At 35.2% G+C, this 16,793-nt stretch overlaps 1 pseudogene; it reads left to right on the forward strand.

Annotated features, from left to right (window-relative positions):
• Nucleotides 1-945: 945 nt before the first annotated feature.
• On the forward strand, nucleotides 946-7,742 carry LOC125834047 (F-box/LRR-repeat protein At3g03360-like; annotated as a pseudogene).
• Nucleotides 7,743-16,793: the final 9,051 nt, after the last annotated feature.

The following is a 16,793-nucleotide window of genomic DNA, read 5'->3' on the forward strand; positions in this document are numbered from 1 at the left end:
GTCTTTATGGTCTTGAAAGAACTATTGTATTTATAAAGGACAAGTAGAAGTAGCCATGATCAAGATTTGCTATAGCAATGTAAAATGCCCTTTATTACTTATTTGATAAAAGGTTTAAAAGAGATTGCGGGCATATTGCATATAAATTTTTAAGTCTCATTTCCTTCTAAAGTAAATTTAGCAACTTTTGAACTTTAATGTTTTGTTGTCTATATGTGGAATTAACTCATCATTCTAATCCTTGTATTTTATTTGTATGGGTAGTTTTCCTTATGGTGAAAGAGGTACGTACAATAAAAGTTGTTGTGGAATATTGTTGAGAAACCTATTATTTTGTCATTCAACATACACAGGTTGCCTTGTCTTCAAGTTGGAAATACACAAATGCCAAATTATTTGCCTATGAATGACAAATGATGTTTATTGCACATTTTAGGATAGTTAAAGGATGTTTTTTGTTTACAATTATACCATAAGAATGTAGCATAAGTTTGGGCTATACTTGAAGGATGATTTTAGCCGAAAATTCTACTTTTGTGATTATGGTATTTTGAATTTGAATGCTTTCTTTTATCGAAAAAGAATTGATTTGACCATTTTTATTTTCTTTTAAATGACCTTGATATTTATGGGTCTTGAATAATAGTTGAGTTGATTGTGATGTTGAGATTATCGAAAAAGAATTGCGATGTTGTTAGTAAACTAGTGGAAGGAGAGGATTTGACCCATTTTTGCCTTCTTTTATAGAATTGCTGAAATTCTCTACATCAAGTAAGAAAGTTGATGTATTTTTCATAGCAATTGATTAATTGGTTATATCAATCATATTCAATGATAAATAGGGTGGTCTTAGTCTAATTTAAAAAGAAAATCTAAAATGGATAGTAATTTTATTTGAATTTGCTACAATAAATAAGCAAGTTATTATACTACTTTTTATAACAATTACTGAAATTCGTACTCGATTTTCATACTATACTCTGGCAACCTGAATTGTGGAAATCTGATTCGAAAATCAGCCAATGGATTAATTTTGTTGTGGGAAAAGAAGTGCAAGATGTTGCGATTTATGCACAACCATATTCTTCACATTGTCAAATTACTGAAGGTGTATGAATCAACATACCAACAATGGAGAGAAACAGAGAAGATTCTGGGGAAGAAGAAGATATTTTCATTATTGTGTAACTGAATACATGTGCCTTTATATATACAGTACAAGTAGAAATGGCAGCTCACTCAAACTAACTGTCTAACAATATTCCTAACTAATCCAGATTAATGACTAAAACAAATTAATTAGCTTAGCCTCATAAACAGTACTAACTACTTTTAACTAACTAGTTAGTGCTTTGAGACTAAGGTACATTTGTGTATTTTCCAATTTCCTTTACACTCCCCCTCAAGCTTGGACCTATGAAGATGTTCTTCATTCCGAGCTTGGACATCATGTAAGTATGAGACGCTTTACCAAGGCCTTTAGTGAACAAATCAGTTGGTTGTTCTGATGAAGGCAAATAGGTTGTGGCAATCAGACCATCTTGAATACTTTCTCTAGTGAAGTGACAATCTATATCTATGTGTTTAGTCCTCTCATAAAATACAGGATCGGCAGCTATTTGGAGGGCTGACTTGCTATCAGAAAACAAGGAAACAGGTGTCTTCACTTGCACACCAAGTTCTTTGAACAACCCTATCATCCATATCACTTCTGCAACTGAGGATGCCATAGCTCTATACTCTGCCTCTGCTGAACTCCTTGAGACTGTGGCTTGTTTCTTGGACTTCCATGAAATAGGAGAACTCTCATAGTGTACTAGATAACCAGTTATAGATCTTCTACTGTTTATGAAAGCTCCCCAGTCAGCATCACAATATACTTTCAACAGATTATCACTAGTAGCAGACAACAATATTCCTGATCCTGGTTCATGCTTTACATACCTCACAAGTCTCATGGCTGCCTCCATATGAGACTTCTTTGGGGAATGCACAAATTGACTCAAGCTCTGTACAACAGATGCTATGTCTGGTCTGGTTGTTGTGAGATAGAGTAACCTACCAATAAGTTGCTGATAGCTAGTGGGATCTGCTAGTGTTAAATCTTCAGAAGTTGATGGTACATGTTGGTCAAACTCAACTGTGGTGAGCTTTTGATTCTGCTCCATGGGAGTTGTAACAGACTTAGCACCTGCAAGTCCCATGTCAGCCACTAACTCCAAGGCATACTTTCTTTGATGCATTAAAATCCCCTCCTCACTTCTGGCAAACTCAATGCCAATGAAGTATCTAAGTTCTCCTAGATCCTTGATCTTAAAAGTTGCATGCAATACTTCTTTAGTGTGTGAAATTATGGAATGATCATTACCAGTAATTAGTAAGTCATCCACATAAACCAAGACTATAGCAATCTTGTCACATTCCTTCTTAGTAAACAGAGAATAATCACTTGAACCTTGATGAAAACCAGATGAGGTCAAGGCAGTAGTAAGCTTAATGTTCCATTGTCGTGAAGCCTGCTTTAGGCCATATAAGGACTTCAAAAGCTTGCATACTTTTCCAACACTTTTCTCTTTCACAAAAAAACCTTCAGGAATGGCCATGTATACTTCTTCATACAAGTCACCTTGTAAGAATGCATTGTATACATCCATTTGGTATAACTTCCACCCCTTGACTACTGCCATGGAAATAACAGCTCTGACTGTGGCCATTTTAACAACAGGGGAGAAAGTCTCCTGATAATCCAATCCTTCCTTTTGACTATACCCCTTAGCTACCAGCCGAGCCTTTAGCCTTTCTATTTCACCAATTGCCTTATACTTTATCTTATATACCCATCTGCATCCTGCCTTCTTGCCTTGTGGAAGAGACACAATCTCCCATGTGTTGTTATCCTCCAATGCTTGCATTTCACACTTCATAGCATGCTTTCATCTAGCATCAGAGGCAGCCTCTGAATAACTGGCAGGTTCAGTTTCAATGGAAAAATTTGCTACAAAGCTTTGATATTTTGAGGAAAGTCCAGTGTAGTCAACATGATTAGCAATAGAGTGCAAACATTTCTTGGAACCAGTTTGAAGCACAAAGTCTTTGTGCCATATAGGAGGTCTTGAACCTCTGGCAGACCTTCTGATATCTGCAGCAGTGGTTTTATTCACATTAACAGCAGCTGGTATAGGGTCTGATACATCCTCCTCCTGAGAACCTTCTATACTAGGTGAACCAAGAAGGGCAATCACGGGATCATCACATAAAGAGATGGGAATGGAAGGAACCAGATCATCATAGGAAAAATGAGCAGTGGTAGAAACATCTTCTTTGTCATTCTGCAAGTCATTCTGAAATGGGAATATTGGTTCCATGAAAACCACATCTCTACTAACAAAGAAAGACTTGTTTTCGAGGTCATATAACATGTATCCTTTTTGATGAGAACTATATCCAACTAACACAGCTCTTATAGCTCGAGGACTGAACTCATCCTTTTGGATGAGAGTGGTGGCAAAACACAAACATCCAATGACTCTTAGATGTGCTAAGGAGGGAAGTTTATTGTAGAGCAACTGAAAAGGTGATCTCCCATTCAACACAGTAGAAAGGATCCTATTTAGAATATACACTGCAGCCTCAATGCACAACCCCCAAAATCTACTTGGCAACCCACTTTGAAACTTGACTACCTTGGCAGTCTCAAGTTTGTGTCTATGTCGCCTTTCCACCACACCATTTTGTTGTGGTGTGTATGGACAAGAGCTCTCATGTACTATGCCACAATGTTGAAACAATTTTGTGCAAGCATGACTATAGAACTCCCCACCATTATCCAACCTCAGCATTTGAACTTTCTTACCAAACTGTGTCTCTACCTCATTAAAAAAGTTTTTTACTAACATCAACACATCAGATTTAAGCCTCATTAAAAATATCCATGTCCACCTTGTGTGATCATCAACAATGGTTAGAAAATATCTCATTCCATCAAAAGTTTCCCATTTGTAGGGTCCCCATACATCAACATGTAACAATTGAAAACTAGAAGTAGATCTACTCATGCTATGTGGAAAAGGTAATCTGGTTTGCTTGGCAAGTGGACAAACCTCACAAATTATTCAAAGTGAAAACAACATTCTTATTTAGATTCTGAAGCATAGGTATTTTCCTAAGAACTTTCATTGGCACATGACACATTCTCTGATGCCAAGTAGCAGCATCTACCTCCTCTGTAACTGCAAAACATTTTCCAGTTCCAATCTTCTTGTTTCCTGCTTGTGAATATAGGGTATAAAGACCTTCCTCTTCTTTACCAATCTCCCTCGCATTCCCAGAGATAAGATCCTGAATAACACAACAATTTGGATAAAAAATGGCACAGCAATTCAAGTCATTTGTCATTTGTGAAACTGACATAAGATTAAACTTGAAGTCTGGTACACACAAAACATTTGTTAAAACATCATTTCCACCTAGATGATAGCTCCATATGTGTGAAACTCTAGCTGATTCTCCTGTGGGCAGCTGTGCATGGCCTGCATTTTCTATTGATCCCCTATCCAATAAATGTGTGTGATCTCCTATCATATGTTTGGAGGCCCCTGCATCGACAATCCATTTTATGAGATCCTGGGAATGAGTAGAGAAATTACTTGTCATATGAGCACTACCATTGACATTGCCATGTCCACCAGCATGTGCTTCTCTGCTCTCAGAAGTGCTTGGTACATGTGAATGCATGTCCTGTTGCTGCATGTGTGGATAACCAGGTCTAGGGTGCATGGGTTGATTGTGACAACATTGAGAGAAGTTGTCTTGTTGCTGAGAAACCATCTGATGATGATGGTGTTGGTCCTGAGGACCTGCACAATTAGCATCAATTATAGCAGAACTACCTGAAACAGGGCCAGTCACAACATTAGCTCTCTTTTTCCCTTTGAAGTCACTTGGATACCCAATAAGTATGTAACAATCTCCCTTCACATGTCCAGTGAGATGACAGTGATCACATTTCTTTAGCTTGTTGCAGTCAGCCTTCATATGACCCTTTATGTGACAAATATCACAGAAGAGATTACCATTGAAATTCCTCTTTGACCTATAATGATCATCACCACTAGGTTTAGAAGTGTACATAGCTGTAGGATTAGAGGTCAGCACCGTATTAGTCCCTGCGACAATCCTTTAGCTCTCATCTTGATTGACCATTGCATAAACTTGGTTAACAGAAGGAACCTGTGGCATTATTAAGATCTGGCTTCTAGCTTGGCTATAACTATCACTCAATCCCATCAACAATTGTAAAACCCTTTGATATTGAAGATGTTCAATGAATTCTCTAGATTTAGGGCAGTCACAAGAAGGATGGGGCATAATCGAATCATATTCATCCCACTAATCCTTGAGTCTAGAGTAGTATACAGAAACTGAAGAAGTACCTTGAGTTGAAGTAAAAATTTCCTTGTGCAATTGGAAGGTTTTGGAACTATTGATCTTGTCAAATCTCTCTCGTAAGTCCTCCAAAATCAAGTTACTATTTGAGCAAAATAGCACACCACTGAGAAGATCCTTGCTGACATTGCACATTAGCCAGGAGACTACAATTGCGTTGCATCGATCCTAAAGCTTGGCCAAATCTCCTGTGAACTGATTCCTCTTGACAGAACCGTCAATGAATCCTAATTTGTTTCTCCCTAGCAGCGCAAGTTTAACAGCTCGACTCCACAATGTGTAATTGTCTGATCCAGTCAACATGATTCCGATCGAAAGCGAACCAGGAGCATCTGATGGATACAGATAGAGAGGGTGATGATAATCAATTGTAGTTGTAGCGTTCGCAAAAGCATTTTCCCCCATGAATCCTAAATCTGGCAGAAAACCTAGCAAAAAATTGGTAGAAAATAGAGTAAACTAAGCGAGAACAAGCACACAATCCCTCGAATTCTTCACAGCATGTGAGCAATCCCCTCGATTTGCACCTGTCATGGCTCTGATACCATGTCAAATTACTGAAGGTGTATGAATCAACATACCAACAATGGAAAGAAACATAGAAGATTCTAGGGAAGAAGAAGATATTTTCATATTGTGTAACTGAATACATGTGCCTCTATATATACAGTACAAGTAGAAATGACTGCTCACTCTAACTAACTATCTAACAATATTCCTAACTAATCCAGATTAATGACTAAAACAAATTAATTAGCTTAGCCTCATAAACAGTACTAACTATTTTTAACTAACTAGTTAGTGCTTTGAGACTAAGGTACATTTGGGCATTTTCCAATTTCCTTTACACACATTTCTCTTATGAATTGCCTCTATCTATGTACACTTGTTCGTCATTGATTACATTGACTTTGACAAATTGGGTGTTTGGTAAACGACTGAACATAGCTTGGAACTCTCTAACCAGCCTAACGCTGCACTCAACAATCTTTAGATGATGAGGATATTGTGAAATTACTGTCAAGGTGTCCTTCTTTGGAATCTATGGAGCTGTCGTTTTGCGAGAAGTTTCGTAGTCTGAAGATTACCTCTTCAAATTTAAAGAGACTAACATTGTCAAACCATTTGTTGCCTGACATTCGAGGAAATGAGGTTTTGGAAATTAATGCCCCACATCTTAAGCATTTGGATATTTCAGGCTATCTTGGAAAACTCAAGTGTAGGCAAGTCAATGTCTCCTCTTTGGTTATTGCCAGCCTCACTTTTAGCGATATTTGTATTACTGTTGGCAAGAGGGAAGCTGACATTGACGAAGACGAGTGTCCTTATTATCATCAAGTTATCAGAAACCTTGTTCTGGACTATCTTGAAAAGTTGAGTAATGTGACAGAGCTGATAATTGGAAGTTGGTTTGCAAAGGTTTGTTTTTATTTCAAGTGGTTGTGGATTACATTTATTTGTAGTTGCTTCTTTCTCGAACTTTTACCTATTTCTTTGAGATTATTTCACCAGGTCGTGTTCATGTTGCAACTTGAAAGTGTGATTCTACCAAAACTGAGATGCAAATGTCTAACTCTAAAGCTGGGTGTATCGAAGTATAATATGTATGGTATAACTGTATGAGTATTTATGATAGGTATTAGCTATTATAATCATTTGCTGAGAACTGTTCAATTTTTATGGGTTTTGAGATCATTTAAGTGTAATATTTCCATTATGCTGTAGACCTACTTTGGGTCCTGATTATATTCTTTGTTCCAGTATAATGATTCCCCCTGCGAGCTTGTGCAAAGCTATTTGGACGAAGTAAATGACATCAATTTCTGGCGTTGGATTCTAAACCCTCTGTTTCCTAATCTCAAGAATGTTAAGATTGTTGGCTGCGTAGGAAAATGTATGAGGATGTGGTCTACTATGGGCTTTTGTAAACTTTTGAAGTTTCAACTAAAGAATGCAGAGGCTTTGCAGAAGCTTGTTATCGTAGCAGAGAGAAGAGAATGCGATTTTTGTTTAGAGAGCTGTGTGTCCCGGCATTTATTGAAATTAGCTAAGAAATTGTTAGGCACCCCAAGATCATCAACAAATCTTGTGATTAGTTACCAAGAGATTGCTTAGCATGACCAGATTGGAAGTTGTTTTGTTTCAGCATACTGGAAATGTTACCTTATATTTCAGCTTTTGATTTACTGCAGTCGTGATTTTGAACTATGGCATTCGATGGCTGCTTGGTTTCTTAGAAGCCTTTGTTTGTTGCACTCTTGACATTGCGTTGCAACTTTGTTTTCTCGAAACTGTCAAGATTGACGCAAACCTACAAACGACAGGTTCCTACTGTTTTGTTTAAGAAAATAATCTGTAGCTGTTGTACATTTTGAGGCTTATAGTGCTGTTGAATGCGTTTACTCGAGGTGTTATGCTCATAATTAATAAGGCTGTTCAATTACATCTAATTGGTTGATTGCCCTAAATCTTCATTCCTCAGGCAGATTCTGAGTGTGCGCGGAGTCAACAAACTCTCTTTGTTGAGTAAAGTAACTGCTAGTATCTCTCTTTGTTGTAGTTTTCTTATGGCTGTGTGTGCCCGGAGTCGACAAACTCTGAAGCTTGTAGATGCTTTTAGTTTCTTTGATGGATATTCCACAAAGATTGCAGAATATAGAAAGGATTATTTCTCAGGCCAAAGCAGATAATACGATTCATGAACTTAGACTGTGACACATATTGATCATATAAATGTGTTAAACTTCATCAATGTTTCAATCTACTTCAATTGTTCAGTTTTGCATGTTACTGTCTCTGTTTTTTTTTCTTTCTTTCCTTTCTTAATACGTGATTTGATCGAAATAAGCCATTATTTAAACTACTTCACCAAAATTAATTCAGTAAAAAATCTTTAATTATCTTCCAAAAATGATGAGGAAAATGAGATTAGAAGTAGGAAAAGTAACTCCGTATATATTGTACATAATGTTGTATTTGTAAGAAATTAAGTTTTTATCTGTCCCAACTATATTTTTAGAATAAATTATTTCAATTTATTATTGATTTTTATGACTGCACGAAGTTCAGCTAAGTTCATAGAGTAGGTACCATAAGTTTGTATTTCAAACCACCATAACATACAAATTACAATTAACTAAATATGTATGTAAAGATCTATTTTAAATGTGAGGAATTAAGACAATTAAGTTAGGAAAATCTAACTTTAACTTTATGAATGAAGTTAATGAGAATATATTGATGAATGGGAATTCCATTGTATCTGGTCTTATATTCTTTTTCAAATTAATTTAGTGTATTTATTAGTATGGGTATATTGTCGTTGGTGATGGTGATGGTGGTGACATAAAATTCAGAAAAAGTACTTTTTTTAAACCAAATTATGGCCTTCTCCTTTATTGTTAATTATTAAATATTATTTTTATTTTTATAACTCCAATACATTTCTTTGTAAATATTATATCTATTTAATTCCTAATAGGAATTATACTAATTAACTTGGTTAACGCAACGCGCATACCTACTTACTAGTTCAAATAAAGGAAAAACATGCATGTTATCACCCTGGGAAAAACTAGCACCCAAACATGAATCTATTTTTGGGTATTACTACTCTGAGTTTCTTATCATAAGGTTTTTCTTTTAGGAAAAGAAAAATATGTAATTTCCATATTTGGCTAGTCCTTTTCTTGTAGGAAAAATTTTATGACTCTAGAAATAGAGACTTATTCGTTCTAAGTAGCATTCATAATATAGTCGTATGAGACTTTGAGAGTTTAGTTTAAGGTGAGAATTTGTGGGACACAAGTTATCATTTGTGTGAACCTCTTTGTATTCCAATTATATACTGAATTGCTCATCTCCTTTGTGGATGTAGGTTGGTTGACTGAATCACGTTTAATTTTTGTATCTTTTGGTTTATTTCTCGTTTGTCTTCTTACTCACGGTCTTTCGAGGTTTACTTTGCTAGCTTCCACATGACACCAGATCATTTCGATCCTAACATCTATGCCTCCATACTAAAAAGAAATGAAGAATCAAAATCAAGAAAAGAGTTGAAGATCGAATCAAGAGTTGCCGGACGACCTTCTTGTTCAGGTTCTCTCTCTTTTGCCAACTGAGGATGCCTTCGCAATATGTCTTCTTTCCAAAAGATGGTACTATTGTGGCCTTCAATTTATCACTTCTTTATCAGTTGTAAAGATAAATCGCAACGGACAAACTTTATATCCTTTATCGATTATTGTATTAGCTCATTCAACTTGTTCCAAAATAAAATAAATTCCAATTGGATTTCAAGCACCTGTCCGACTACGAGTCACAAATCAAATGTGTTGACAAAAATGTTGTATTGCGATCAAATTCATATAAGGAAGACATCAACAACTTGCCACACTCTATCTACAAGTGTTCCTCCTTGATATAACATTGAATCTCACGTGTTGTCAATTTGATCATAGATTGGAAGTCTTTAAAGACCATAAAGTTGAAATACATTACTTTAGATGATGATGATATATCTTGTAAATTTACTCTCAGGTTGTCCTGCTTTGAAATCTCTTGAATTTTCTGAATTCTACGGATTCGGTCATCTAAAAATTTAAAGAGATTTAAGTTTGAAATTATTGGTCTGCAGTTAACTACGATGATCGCATACTCAACATTTGGAGATCTCTCAAGATTTGTTTGATCTCAAGTTTAGGCTAGTAAATGAATCATCTGTGGTTAGTGCTAAGATTACTTTCCGAATGAGTTGTACTTGGTTTGCTCAAGGTATTTCTAGACATCTTTCGACGAATGTCTAATAACTTTATGTTCACTAGGACAAGTTCCACTAGAAAAATAAGCTTGACACTGACCACAGAAAATACATTTGAAGAATCAAATTCTAGCCAACAGAATCCTTCGATTTGAGGAAAATCAAGAGTTTCCTAAGCAGGACAACCTAACAATATGCTTACAATGTCGTCATCATCATCTAAACTAATATATTTCAACTTTAGGCTCAGAATTCTTTATCAAATTCACAACAACTCAGATCCAATGTTATCAAGGAGGAACAATTGTAGATAACATGAGCCAATGTGATAATGTCATCCTCAAACCACTTTGACCACAATACAACATTCACAGCAACAGTAACAACCCATAAGCAAATTGGTAACAATAATTTATTTTCAACATATTTGGTTGCATGAAATCCAAATGGAATTCTTTTTTTATTTTGGAACAAGTTGAATGGATTTTAAGACATTAATAATAAAATCAACACTATAAGAGGGGGGGAAATATATATAAATGAAACAGTATTCGAGCTAAGATTTTCGCTAAAAGGGGTTTAAAATATGAAGAATTAAACACACGAAGGTTCAATATTTACATCAAAAATTATTTTAACCATATATAAATAATGTAATTTTTCATCAAAAAGGATTTGAATGAATCCCCTCGGCCTTACCTGACTCTCCGAAGAAACAAATATGGGTTTCACATTATTGCGCAAGCTAACTCATAAAATTCTCTGTGACTTCATTGCTTTTTCTATGGACTGCATAAATCTTATCTTCCAGCCCAAAGGAGGATAATCTCTTTTGGCAGCTCAATCCTCACGGTAATAATTATGCCAATTCTGCCTAAAAATCTCTTCAGGTGATCAAGGAGGCTCCCTTTTTCAGTAGATGAGATTAGGATTAAAGGTATTATCTCAACGCCATTATCGACGTTAGCTCTTAAATAGTTGTAGGAAATGACTATTCAAGTACATTTTTTACTAAATCATATGAATTTGGTCTATAATTATACATTAAATCTCAATCTTCAAATCTTTTGAAATTAATTAAGGAAATCAATGCATTGAATTTTGAAAGAACACACTATACCATGAATCTAATCCATATTATTGACCCATTGAACGTAACATTTCAGATTCTTAATGCATTAGTTTTTAAAAGAATATATTATATTTATTACTTTGAACTTTGGAGCTTATAACATAACTAGTGTACATGTCCGCGCTTCGGACAGTTATAAAACTATCAATATATACTTAATCACTAATGTCACAATTTCTATAACAAATAAATCCTTTTTAATCAAACATCTTTTTCATGATTTTTAATATCCAACACGATTTATTTTTAAGTTGACAGTGAAATACTCCATTAAATTAGTGTATACAAATTAACTTCTACGAGAAAAACCAACAATATGAAAAAATGACACAAAGAGAGATAAAAACTGTGCACTGACTTAGTGATTAATCTCCGTAAAAGCTGTGCAAAGGAAAAACTCAAGAAATATGAAATATTCTCATACTCTCGCCGTGTAAGAGGCAAAAAAATTTGTAACACATACATTTCACAGCAACCATAAATCTTTTGTCTGAAACATAATTACATACTCCCTCCGTCCCAATTTAGTTGTCCACTTTAAAAATGGCACACATATTAAGGCAACAATGATTAGCATAGTTGTCACACCCCGAGCCTACACCCTGGGCGGGACCGGCACCCGGAGACCATTTCTGGCCCCAAGCGAACCCTTGACCTGGCTTTCTTAACTCAGCGGAAACCTAACTCAACAGAAAACTTAATGCAAACGCAAGGTTACAAAACAACTTAACTTATAACATCTGGCCACAAAGGCAACTCGAATCTCAAAATAGATTATTTACATATATACATAGATGAGAGACTCAAAACTAACAGACTAACTGTCTATGAAGCCGCTAGAATACTGAGATGGATGTTGGGACAGGCCCCGCAACACCCTAACAAAACAAGACTAAGAATACAAAATAATTGAGTCCTCCGGAATGCAAGGAGGCTCACCACTGACTCTGGAGTGCTCAGCTAGATCAACGACGCATAGGATGCTGATCCGAGGTACCTGTATCTGCATCGTCATAAGATGCAAGCCAACTGACATCAGTACATTGAATGTACGAGTATGCAAGATGGAAAGCTAAACCACAGCTTAAGCTTGAAAAGAGTACAAGAGAACACTTACCTTGGCTCTGTTCGACTCATGAATAACTGAACTCAATATATAAAGCAATAAGACACAAGCAATATATAAAGCTTGCAAAATAGTGTAAACAACTTAGCTCGTTAGTGATAAAACAATAACGACTCAACTTTACTTATATAAAAGTAATATAACTTTAATGGGAGATTCTTTAACCGACAACCACCACTATGAGCCCTAGTGGTGGAACAACGTTTTACCTCACGTTGCCCAAGGACCATCCTATACCTTGCCGTGATATAGGACCTTACTTTTGCTTAGTGGATCCACTAGACTAATCTTACGTGATCATCTAAAAAGAATGATACGTCAAGTCCCATGTTGGCGTATGGTTCTTATGGAGAGTTGAGTTAATATGAACTCGTGTTCCCAATTCAGTGCTCAATACTACTCCCAAAAATACTTTGGCTCATAAGTGTCTTTAAACACATCTTTCTTTAATTGAGATAATTGCTCAAAACTTAGCCAAAAGGCTCTTTTGGAAAACATGGTTCCCCTCTTACTCAAATGTAAAACATTTACAAACCTCTTTGGGAATACTTAGTTCCCTAGTAGCTTTTGAGAAAAGGTCTCAACTTTATGCTCTTGACTTAACTTGAAACTCGAGACTCTTTACTTAACTTGGAACTCTATACTCTTGCTTGACTTGAACTTGAAACGAAGATAAAACGTTCAATAACGACTCTTGAAAAGGTTGGAGGACTTGCTTGGACTTACTACTTAACTTTACTTGACTTGACTCTAACTTCACTTTGACTTCAATCCTAACTTGCCTCGAATTGAACTATGGATTCAAGGGATATGATCACATGTTTATGGATGAATTCGGGATGTCTAAATGTACCTTAGAGTGTTGGAAATAACCATAAAACATAGGTACAATACCAAGGAACATGCATGAGAAAGTGGGGGAGGAATGGGGGAACTTGGCGTCCTTGGCGCTCTGCAAGGCACGGAGCGTCAGCCCTTGGAGCTCAGAGGATCTGCTGGGGTGCACTGCTAGGCGCAGCACCATAGGGGAAACTTCAGAGCCCCTGCTGGGGCGCGCTGGCTGGCGCGACGCCCCAGCCCCTTTTTCCCCGAAATTCGACTTTCCTCTCTTGTTTCTCCAACTCTAACCCACCCTAACCTCAAGGGTTTCAACTCCAAACACTAAGGATCATAAAATCCCTCAACATACAAGAGATTCAACTCAAAAACACAATCAAATCATGTCCCACAACCAACAACAACTTCAACAACACAATCAACAACATCAACAACACAACCCAACAACTTCAACAACATATCCAATCTTTTCTCAATAATAAAAATGGGTTTAGTGTGTGGGGGAAAGGATCAACCCAACACTAAGAACTCACATACCTAGTGGGGATCACCCCCGACGATATCCACGACGGAAACTTGCTTGATCTCCTCTTTCTCCTCTTCTTCTCCTCTTCTTCTCTTCTTCACTCTCAAGCCCTAGCTCTCACTCTTTTAAAAAGGGACCAAAATGATCCAAAAATCAGCCTAACACAACAATATAACCCCAAAAGAAATGGCTAGGGAAAAGACCAAAATGCCCTTAAAATTTCCGGACGGATTCCCTGCCAACTGCCCAACTTTCAAAGGGCATAACTCGCTCGTACAAACTCGGAATCAAGAAAACTAGACGGCGTTGGAAAGATCAATCCAAGGGATTTCCAAAAATAACTGGAACTACTCCTAAATCATCCTGAGCTAGGAGTTATGACTGCTCAAAGTTGGACAAAACTCACTGATTTCCCACACTTGACCAAATTTCCAGATTTGAATTCCTTCCAAAAATGACTATTTCCGATTTCCAGCTTCTCTATAGTTATTTCAACTTACCGGATGTTACAATAGTGAAGTTACAATTTTTCCCTTATTAATTATGATTCCAAAATAAATTTATTCAAGATAACTAATCAATGTTGGGGGGAGTTTAAATTTTCAAGAAGTTTAAATGAGGGTATAATAGGAAAAAAAAATTGTCCTGTCTTGATTTGTCAAAATGGACAAGTAAATAGGGACATCTAAAAGAGGAAATATGAACAAGTAAATAGGGACGGAGGGAGTATTAATTAGGAAAGGTAAAAGAAACTCAAAATTGTTGTGTAGTCTCCCCAAATTTCATATTGTAATAGCAATAATAAAACACCAGAGTATAAAAAAAGAGGAGAAGAAAACAAAAAAAAAAAAAAAAAAAAAAGAGGAGAAGAAAACAATAAAGATACAATAGATTTTTCGCTTTAGGGAGTCCAAAGTAACTTTATAATATATATATATATATATATATGCGCTTTTTAATTGTTTAAACTAATACTTACAAGCTATCAAATATTACAAAGTTAGCAAATTCTTTTTTTCTTTGATTTTTCATCACCTGATGGTTTTAATCTTCTAAAAAGAAAATATATATATATTCACTGTTAGACAATCACTTAAAGAGGTCCTCTGATCCTCAGATATCTTATAGCTAGCAAAACTAAAACTAACGATTCACATAACAATAAATTAAGATAATAGTCCTTCGAGATGGCTCAGTTAGTTTAGAGGGTCGTCATCCACACGAATTACCCGGGATCGATCCCCCTCAATGCCTTATGAGTTGAGTCTATCGTATAGGGTTTGGCTAGAGCGGTTTACATCTCTTGTGTGGTTTGCATACTATTATATTAATCATGTTGTACAATTTGAAATCTACAAATATATATAAAAAAAAAAAAATTGACACTTCAAAATATAAAAGATATATAAAAAATAACGATAAAAAAAACTTATTCGAAATATGTTACATAATTTGGAAAAGAGAATATTAATTTGATCTTCAACACCTACCCTTGTTATAGCCTAGGACATTGATACCTCTAGCATCACATGGTGAAAAAAGCCTTTTGCGGGAAGGGAAAAAAAGAAAAACAGAAGATATCAAGATTGAAACTTTACAAAGAAATTTCTGCTCGACGTATAAATATATAAACAATACCGATATTTGGAAGAAGGTGGAAAATCGGAGCGCTCTGACCGAATTTGCTTAGTTTGTCTCTGCATATATAATTCTACATCTTTGCTTGATTGTCAAAATACATGGAATACAAAATGCTTAAGTAATATATAAAGAACGACAATATGAATCATAATAAGACAGTTAAAGCTTCTGTGCAATGGGTAATTGAATAATAGTAAATGTTCATGACCACATTCATGAATAATAATGAGTTATAATAGTAATGGTAACCGTCCATTAATGTAATGCAAGTAGTGGCAATGTAATTAGAGGAGTTATAATTGTCATTGAAGATTTGTAACGTTAATACATAAGTAACGGTTGGATTATTATTTTTTTAAATATGGAAAAAGGGCAAAAAATTGAGAAAAAAGATAAATGTGAATCCTGATCAAAGAACTATGCCACATCAGCTTTTCCATATCCTCCTTTATATATATATATATATATATATATATATATATATATATATATATATATATAGATCTGTCTTAACATCTTCCCACTTTAATTTTAATATTTAGAATAATATGACATTATTAGTTACTATACTAAAAAATAGTTGTCCGCTATACTAAAAAATAGTTGTCCAACAATATTTGTTCAGTTTAGAAAATCAAGAGATAATTTATCTTTTGTGTCTATTTTACCCTTGCTATTAAATATTATTTATCATCTAACACATTTCTCAAAACATTAAATTTTAAAAAGTCAAAAGATAAAATAGTAATATTACTCCTATTATTTATTGTTTCTTAAGGGGTGTGTCAAGTCAATAGTGAACAACTATTGTTAGACAGAGGGAGTATTCAATATTTAATTAATTAAATATTTTAATTTAATACCGGGGTTAAATAGTAATCCAAATTTACACTTTAAAGCTTCCCACTTATAATATAATATGACATGATATGTCATATGATATGATACATCAGTCAAGTTATGTGGTGACGGTATTTAAGATTATAGAAACTTGAATAAGAAAAGAAAAATTTAAAGGATTATAAATATGTAAATTATTCTTTTAACAATATAAAAACATTTATGATAATCAAAAAAATCAGATTTGGTCGTCAGACATTCTTTATAGATCACATAAATTTCGATCGCTATATTCCAGATCGAGTAGCTAAAGATCTAGCTCAAGGTATCAACAATGGATAAATTGTTGGTTTCTTCACATTGCCTTCAAATCCAGTCTCCTCTCAAGGTATTGACTACAACCATCCCTTGTCTTAATCCTACTGATGTGAGTGGAGTTAGTCTTATCTCTTTTCAATTAATTGGTGTTGAGAATTACATAATATGG

The sequence above is a fragment of the Solanum verrucosum genome, unplaced genomic scaffold (genome assembly GCF_900185275.1).
Source record: "Solanum verrucosum unplaced genomic scaffold, falcon-dt-bn FXZP01000108.1, whole genome shotgun sequence".
NCBI classification, from domain to species: Eukaryota; Viridiplantae; Streptophyta; class Magnoliopsida; order Solanales; family Solanaceae; genus Solanum; species Solanum verrucosum.